Raw genomic sequence first — 9,520 nt, forward strand, 5'->3', positions numbered from 1 at the left:
AACCACAGTGGGGTATAGGGCAGCAAGAAGACAGGACTCTAAAACAGCTTCCTGGAGGAGCTTGGAGGTTCGGGGCAGGCAAAGGGTGAAAGGAAACAATAGGTTCTCTCTCTCTTTCTCTCTGTCTGTCTCTCTCTCTCTGTCTGCCTCTCTCTCTCTCTCTCTCTCTCTCACACACACACACACACACACACACACACACACACACAGCAAGCACTGGATGGAAAGGAGAAAAAAGAACCTGAGGGGAAAATGAGTGAGGGAACCATGAGGCAAGATGTAGTCAGATGTGGCACATCTGGAAAAAGGGAGCTGGGAGGAGACAGGCCAAGAGGAGAAGAAGAGTGGGGAGCTGAGAGAGAGAGACTGAAGACAGAACAAGAAGAGACGCTGACAGCTCAGCCCGCACACAGGGGGCTAGGAACGAGAAGCGGGGGACACGCAGGTGCAGACGGAAGGGGCCAGAGAGCTGTGGGAGGGGGCATCATACAGCAGTCCTCTCAAGTAGCCTTATGTATACAGAAGGACTGGAGGGGGAAAAGCACTTGAGAACACACACACACACACACAGGCACACACACGCACACACACACACACACACACACACACACACACACACACACATTGAATGGAGGATGAAAGCCTGGCTCCCAGGGAACAAAAGCAAGAGGCCCTGCAGAAGGCCAGAGGGACTCCTGCATACCCAATTACCCTCCAGCCCCCACTCCTTAAAGAGTAGAAAGGGACCCTGGGCTACAGCAGAGCAGAGAAGAAAACAGTACAGTGAAAGGATCTTACAGACAGACAGACAGACAGACAGTCCTACTGAGAGAACGGAGACCTAGTATGCAGCAGTGTCTCCTGATGCCCACTCAAGGAGTCCAGACCCATCCAGCTAACACTAAGACACAGGAAAGGAGCAGAGAGGAAGGAGGGCTGGCCTGGAACCCGTCCCTCTTCTCCAACCTTCTCTCCCAACAGCTTTCTCCACAGGTGCTGAAGGAAAGCCCCTCCTGTTACGGGTGCTTGAACTAAGTGGTTTGTGGCACCCTGATGCCTCCAGCACACAGAACGGTGGAGGCTGTCCTGAAAGCTCTTCCCTGGGACACCTCAGAGGGAAGATGCTAATGACATGGGTGTGAGAGAATTAAGGGGTCCAGAGCATCGGAAACCACCCACAGGCTTGGGGAGGGGGCTTGCAGCCTGACGGCAGCCCAGGGCAGGTCGGGCTAGACCCTTCGGCCAAGGAAGGTGTCAGGGGCAAAGGTCCTGAGGGGCATGCTGTACAGCTGGCCTTCTGGATGCTGGTGGCCAGCCCATCCCTGCCGGTGACAAAGGAGGGTGAAGTATGGAAAGTGTGCCACCACTAGGCCAAGGTCTGAACTGCACCCACCCCAGAGCTTCAAGAAACAGAATGGGCTGAAGGGTATGTTGGGGAAGCTGGTGTCTGAAGAGGGTGACAGAGGGATCAGGGCTAGGTGGTCAGCCAAGGATAGCAGGAGAGACGGGCAAAGGAAAAGAGCCTCAGAGGGCCACAGTCCAGAGGCAGCTTGGGTGACCTGGGTCATCCCAGCCAAGGGCGGCCAGAGCATGGCTCATGAAGGTGCTAAAAGTCATGAGCCTTGGGAAGGAGTGAAGCAGGAAACCTCCAGCCTCTCACAGGGGTGAGGCCGGGCTCACCGGAGTTACGAGGTCACAGACAAGATTCCCAGGGACAGGCAAGGAGGAGGGCTGGCCAGAGGTGGTGGCCCCTCATACTGGGAAGGTCCTAAGGCTTTGAGCTGTTCACCTCCAGAAGCTAATTTTAGGTTGTATGGATTTCATCTCAATTAAAAAGTTTTTAATTAAAAAAGAAATACCAAAAATACTTTGGAGTTCAACAAGTAGGGACAGGAAGGTGGCACCATAGAAAGTGTGGAGGCCCTGAGGCTTGGGAAGGAGAAGGCTCAGGGAGCTGGGAAGCAGGTCCCCGAGAGAGAAATATCTGGAGGGACAGACTAGAGAGGGAGAGCCACGGGGGAGGGGGGGCAACACAGCAATGAGAGACTGATGTGAGAGGCGTGAAGCCAGGCAAGGAATCTAGGGAAGGCCTCTCTGAAGAGGGGACACTGGAGTAGGGCAAGCAAACCTTTGGCAGCTGGTTCCAGGCAGAGAGAACCGTACATACGGAGGACCTGAGGTGGGAGCAGTTTGTCACATTCCAGGAAAGGCTGGGCAAAGGAAAGCACGGGGCTGATGGCAGGAGAGGCTGGAGGCTAGGAAGGACAGCCGGCCTAGAGCTGAAGAGTCTTCTCCGTACATTGGTTGCAGTTACTACTGGGAATTGGGTTCTGTGATGGGGTGCCCCAGAGACCTTAGGGAGAACAGGTGGAGGAAAGAAAAGATCATGAGCATCCCCCCCAACCCCGTGGGACTTGTTGGAATATTCAGATGAACCCCAGAAGTTCTTTACAGAGGCAACTAGAGGGGGCAAAGTGAGGAGCTCTGGGGAGGAAGAACAGGGCATAGACAGAGGCAGGAAAGAAGAGGAAAGCTTGAGAAGAGGGAGGGGGAGAGAGGGAGAGAGGGAGTCAGCGAGGGAGGGAGCTGGTAGAGCGGGAGCCGCAAGGCGAGATGAGACCCCCCACTCCACCAGGGCTCTGGATGACGCACACAAGCTGAGCCCACGCTCAGCATCTCAGGCAGAGCTCTGACGCATTTTGTCTGTGAGGCCGTCAGGCACAGACACTGACATACACACCCCAGCAAAGCCCCCAGGAGAGGGGCTGCAAGGAAGGGGAGGCACAAGGAAGGTGTAGGCAGGATGGCAGGGAGGTGGACACACCACGGACAGAGAAAAGGAAGGACACACAATCACCCGCCCGGACAAGAGACACAGACACCCAAGTCGCCACTTGCACTGACAGAATGACCAGGGACCCACACACAGGTGGCCAAGGATGGCCAGCCCTGTCTGCACTGTAACACCCGAGTGCCAGACATGTGCCCACTGACAAGTTACATGCGTGGCTGACCCACAGCGACATATTCCAACACACTCCAATCCTCTGTGTGGGGCGAGAGTTCGCTGTCCCTCCCTCTGTGACAGATAAGGGCTCATGGGGATGCCGGCAGCCACCAGATACACCCCAGAAACAGCAGAGAAAGGAAGGAAGGGAATGGAAGCAGAGGAGGTGGAGAATACATACCAGCCCAAGCCAAATGTCTACCTCTCTGGGCTGCCTAACACACACTAGTCAGCCTGTTGAACACCCCATTGCCAGGTGGGAAGAGCACAGGTAGCCCCTGGACAAGGTGACAGACGTCCAGGAAGCCAGGCCTAGTGGGGGAAGGCAGGATAAACTGGGGGGGGAGGAACCGCATAAACAGAATATAGAGGGTGTGTTAGCCAAGTCGGGGTTCTGAGTGGGGTGGTGGAGGCTACATTGGGAGCCTGTAGACAGGACCAACACGGAGGTGGGGAGACGTAGAAGTAAGTTAGGAATACTGGGAGACCTGCCCTGGGGTGACAGACATCAGGGTGCTTCCTACGAGGGGCTTCGGAGCCCTGGACCCTGGAGTAGGGACAGCAGTGGTAGGCAAGGAGAAAGGAGGAGCAAGAAGGGGCCCTTGGGGGTAGGGAAGGCTGGGTTGGTGTTTCTGGAGGACAATTACAACAGGGTGGGGAGGATGCGGAAGCCTTGCAAGCTTGTGAGGACCATGTGACAGGGGTCAGCACAAAGTCCAGTGGGTCAGGGACTGAGAAGGAGAGCTAGACAAAAAGTCTTCCAGGAGTGAGGTCTAAGGGGACATTCTTGGGTATGGAAGACAGACCAGGATAGACGTGTGGGTCTGAGGCTTGACTCCAAGATCCCAACTGAAAAGCCAGGTGTACCGGGGAGCAAAGAGCTTACAAAGTAGATGGACAACAGACAGGAAAGATGGAGGCCAAAATCCTGTTCCACCCCTTAGAGACAGTAAGGGGAGTGATGAAAGGAGTAGCAGCCAGGAGAGAAATCTAGCCAGGCTCTCCTGAAAATATCTAGGGGGAAGAGAGAAAGAGACAGAGGCAGAGGTCTGGAAGCAGGGAGGGAGGAAGATGGTGAGGAACCATATTCTCCCTCTCTTCCTCCCTCTTTCTCTCTCCCCCTCCCTCCTGCCCTCTCTCCCTCTCTTTCTTCCTCTGACACACAGCATAGAGGCAGAATTCAATGCAATTTGGGGACGGAGCAGAATCAGACAGGAGGGAGTCGATATTTACAGAGCCACATTCGAAAACTGTGAGCTGAATGAATAAAGACAAAGAGGCACCAGGAAGAGAAGCCTCGCATGGTGGAGCATCCCTGTAATCCCTCAACGCTTCCAGCATCTGAAGACAGAAATCACTGCAAGTTCAAGGCCAGCCTGGTGTACAGAGCAAGTTCCAAACCAGATGGGTTGCTAGTGAGACCCTTGTCTCAAAAACAAAAACAAAACACACACTGGATCACCACACACAGAAACAAGGTGTGTGGGTGGGCAGTGGGGTGTGAGGGTGGGGCGGAGCACGCCCGGGGCTGGTGAGATGGCTGGTAAAAGTGCTTTCTGAGAAATCTCAAGAAAAGGCAGAAAGAATTTATACACGTCTTTAATCCCAGCACTCAGGAGGCAGAGGCAGTGAATCTCTGTGAGTTTAAGGCCAACCTGGTCTACACAGTGAGTTCCAGGACAGCTAGGACTACACAGAGAGACCTCAAAAAAATTGTCCTCTGAATTCCACATGAGACATGTGTGCATCTCTCTCTCTCTCTCTCTCTCTCTCTCACACACACACACACACACACACACACACACATACATACACACACACACACACACCACTCCTAAATAACTAAGTAAATATTCACTTAAAACACCCTAGCGGTTTGGAATTTAAAACAAATGTCAACAAAAGTGGGGGATTCAGGGAATTCAGAGTTTGATGCCCAGAACCCAGAAGGTGGGTGAACTGACTCTCTCTCTCTCAGGTTGTCCTGTCTGACTGCCACATGCCCGCTGTGTCATGTGTGTGACCACGTACAGACACACCCTAAATTCATAAACAGAAGATGGGGGGCAGGGGCGGTCTTGGACCACATCTGTGGAGCATAAGCAAACGCTGGACACAGCCTGGGAACGTGCCCCCCTCCCACTAGCCCCAAAGGCTGTGGAGAGGCTTGGGGCCAGCCTGCAGGCAGGAGAAAACGGGGCAGAGCCGACAGCAGCTGGGCCTCACCCAAACCCTCACAGGAGCTGCTCAGCACGTGTTGACCGAAGGAAAATGTAAAGAGAATTACCCCAGGGTGGGACAAAGGATTAGGGGACGTGGCAGAGATGGCATGTTGCCAGGCGGCTTATCACACGCGCACCTCTCTGAATGCCGCTCACGCAGGGCCAGGCAGATTTCAGAAGCGCCTTGGAGACAGGCAAGGCAGGGAGAGGCTCGGAGTCTCGAGCTTACCACATACATACACTGGGACACAGGGAGGAAAAAGGGTACTGAGGGTGTGGATGGGCGCGCACAGGCCATAGAGCTGGGCGTGAAAGCCACAAGGCAGGAGCTGCAGGGACCCTTTTCCTGTCTGTCTGTCCATCTCTGTCTCTCTCTCTCACACACACAACAATTGCTTCCCAATGAGTGCCTCCTGAAGAGCCACGGAATGAAAAAAAAAAACTTCCCAACCAATGTCAGTGCCCCCAAAGCCGAAGGGTAGCAATGGCTGCACAGGAGGAGAGCAGTAGCCTGACCCCACAGTCCACCCCTGAGGGGACTTGAGCAAGGTCTGGAGTGGGGGTGGGGCGGTGGTCGATGCAAAGAGCTTGCAGACTCACACGAGGGACTGGGCAATCACAACTCAATTGAAGCTCATCAGTGTTGGAGCAAGTGACACAGAACCCTGACCTGGGGCAGAGCCGCAGGAGACAGGGAGGAGGCAGGAGCGAGAGGCAGCCACACCACCTCGTGAGAACACGGCAGAGAGGGCTGGCTGAGTGAGTGCAGGGCCGAGTCCTCCGTGTCTGTCCGTGTCCTGGAAGGAGTCCTGGCACCAGTCCTGCTGGAGCCAGACACAGGAGAGGCCCAGCATCGCACCACCGAGGCAGCATACACGCGTTACACGCCACCCGTGTCCACAGTCACATCACAACCCTGACACTTGGGCGCTGTGTGCCACCCTGCACCTCCCTCGCCGCTGAGGTTCCACCCCACACATCACTAACTCCCACAGTACAAGACTCAACCACACCACACTGAGGGGATTCACACACCACTGTGGGAGTGCCGGTGATGCTGGATAAGGACGGGGAATCCAGACCCAAGGAAGCACACACACACATGGACATGAACACACAAGCACAAGCTCACATGCACGCACACACACAATCAACCTTTCACTTCCCTGGAGCTCTGTCATCTAGACAAGCTCAGGGCCTGTCTCCATTCTCCTGAGGCCGGGGACTTTCTGCCTCTGTCGTGTTGTCATTTAGACAGAGGGTGGTTGGTGGGCCCGGCTTATTTTCCAGCCCCTAAATCAGTCGGGGCTGCATCATGGAGGGAATGGATGAGCCAGTTTTTTTAGCACACAGGAGGAAGAGAGGCCTAAGAGTGCTTCCAGGCTGTGCAGATTATAAAAACAGAGGGGGTGGGGGGAGGCCTGCACATCTGGAAGAATCAAGAGGGAGGAGGGAGACCTGGAAACCGGCAGGAAGTGGGCAAGTGAAGCCCCCCGTAACCCACCCCGACACACACACACACACACACACACACACACACACACAGTCTCCAAGTGCTGACTCCAGAGACTGGGCAGCTCCCTGGAGGTAGGGAGAGGACGGAAGAGTAGATTCGGACCTCTGTCCGTCCCTTGCCCTCTCTCACGCACAGCTGGGTGGCAGCAGCTGCTCCACTGTTAGTGTTTTTGGAAGGAAAAGGAAACAACCTCCCCCTCCCCCAGCCAATGGTCGTGACCCCCAGAGCCCCCAGAGCCAGAGCTTGGAGAGAGGGAAGGCGGCACCAAAGGGCAGGGGCATTGAAGAGCTTTGCAGAAACCCAGGCCTGCAGGGCAGGAGACAAGATGGAGCTGCGCCCATCCATCAAAGACCAGCAGATACCAGAGCCACATGGCTTTGTCTGTGGAATGAATGAATGAATGAATGAATGAATGAATGAATGAATGAATGAATGAGAAAGAGACAGGGCAAAAGAGTGAGGGCCTAAGAAATAGTCAGAGAGGTGCCACTCACACACATACATACACTACCTACCTTAGGTACGGGACAAACAAACAAGAGAATGGGTAACACGGGACTCTTCGTGCAAGGCAGGGTTTCTCTGTGTAGCCCAGGTTGTCCTGAAACTCACTGTGAGTTTGGGAGAGCAGGGGTGTGGGTACCTGGGAGGGGTTGGAAGTAGAAAAGGGGAGGCAATAGTGTAATTACAATTTCAAAAACTATCACAGAAAAGAAAAGGAAGCCACTGGCAGAGGTGGCCTGCGGAGAGACAGATGGACACCGGGACCCGTGGCGCCTCCCAGGGGAACAGGAGGGTGCACACCAGGCACGCTGATCCAAATCCAGTCTCCACAGCACCTTCCCACAGAGACCGTCTGTCTGTCCCTGTCAGGGTCTCTTTCTCTGCCAACCACAGTTTGGACTCCACAGGAGAAAAATGGGAAAGAAAACAGACAAGAAGAGACACTGTGTGTGTGTGTGTGTGCGCGCGCGCCCTCTGGAGAATTCCCAGAGGAAGGAAGGAAGGGAGCAGAGGACAGGTGAAAAGCTAGATGGAGCAGCAAGGGAACATCAGGTCATGTGGCAGCACGTGCACTCCAGGGCAGACACCCCCTCCTCACCGTTACACACACACTACACTACCCCCATGCCCCGCACAAAACATATACACCCCAAAACCACATGTAACCTAAGGACATCCCCACACCGCACATAACACACACCAGACACCCCCATGCAACACCCTTCCACCTCACACACCCACGCATACCCCCACATCACGCCCTCCCTTACAACCCATACACACCCTAGATCCTACACCCACAACACCCGGCAGGTGCACCCCCCAGAGGAAGGCAGGAGCACAATGGCCGGATACGGAGGGCTGGCAGGCGGGCCGTGAGCCGTTACCACGATACCCCGTGAGCACACTTGCAGCGGATGTGGCAGTGCCGAGCCCAGGCTGGACCTCTGTTCCGAGTTTTTCTCCAGCCAGCAGCTCAACTGTGAGCCACGGGACAGAGACAAAGAGATCCAAGAGACAAGAAGGGTGAGCAGCCAGGCATTGCACACACCCCGGGGAGATGCCCTGTCCACTGGGCACGAGGGGCAGAGGAGTCTGGAATACAAGTGATACAAGTGATTTTGTTTGTTTTGTTATTTGTGCTTTTCTCAACTGTCCCACTCTGCAAGAAGGAACTTCAATTATTCCTGCTACAAGGAAGCCTTTTCCTGGAAGAAAAACATCCTCGACAGAAAGGGTCCTGGGGCCTCACACCCGGAGGCAGGCCAGTGAAGCAGCTGGAGGTCCAGGCCAAGCCATGGCTCCCTCTGCTGTCTGCACCTGTCCCTGTCTCCCTCAGGTGCACAGCCCCTAAAGGCACTGGTGGGGAGAAAGAGAAGAGGCCACTGCCTCTCTCTCCTGCACAGACATCACCCCATGGGCTGGGGCTGGGCAGGGAAGGGGGCATCTGGTCCGGCGGATGGAGCTTGGTGAACAGCCATGATGGCCCCGGAAGATTCCAGGGCTCAGAGAAGACTCCCCGGGTGCTCTGTGGCCTCCGAAGGTTGAATCAGGAGTTTCCAGCTTGTAAGAGGAAAGAGATTTTCAGAGTAGAAGACGCCCAGGCCCAGAGTGGGAAGCTGGAATGTGCAGAGGGTGACAGGGAGGAAAGACTGACAGGGAAAGGGAACGCTAGAGAGAGCGCTGCATGCAGGTGGATGTGAACACCTAGATCTGTGTGCATGTGGCCACGGCTCACCTGGGCCTTTCTCTCTCTCACACAGAGCCTTTGAGATCACCCCGGAAAGAACACATTCCACACAAGTGAGGCGGCTCTGCCCATCCTGCCAGCTGTCCACATCTCACGAGCATCCTTGGCTTAACCGGTGCTTCCCCCAGATCCTCAGATAAGTACAGACGTGCGTCTGCTCTCTCTGATCATCACTCCCCAGCAGGAAGCACCATCTGCGGGGCCTAAGGCCCACAACTGCTATCTTCCCTCACACCCGGGACGCTTCTTACCTTCCTGCACACAGTAGATGGTAAATAAATGGCAGCCCAAACTGAGGTCTGTTTGTGTTTAATCAGACAGTATGCAAAGTATGTACAACCAGTTCTGGGTCCTCCCTCCCGCCCCAAGCCTGGGCCGTGGAATGTGGGATCCCCATGCCCTGCCCAGAGCTGGGGTCCCCAAGGCCTCTGCATAGTCATCTGAAATCTACAAAATACTGTAAGAAAGAAAGAAAGAAAGAAAGAAAGAAAGAAAGAAAGAAAGAAAGAAAGAAAGAAAGA

Source organism: Psammomys obesus, unplaced genomic scaffold, assembly GCF_907164565.1.
Source record: "Psammomys obesus unplaced genomic scaffold, mPsaObe1.curated_primary_1811, whole genome shotgun sequence".
Lineage (NCBI taxonomy): Eukaryota > Metazoa > Chordata > Mammalia > Rodentia > Muridae > Psammomys > Psammomys obesus.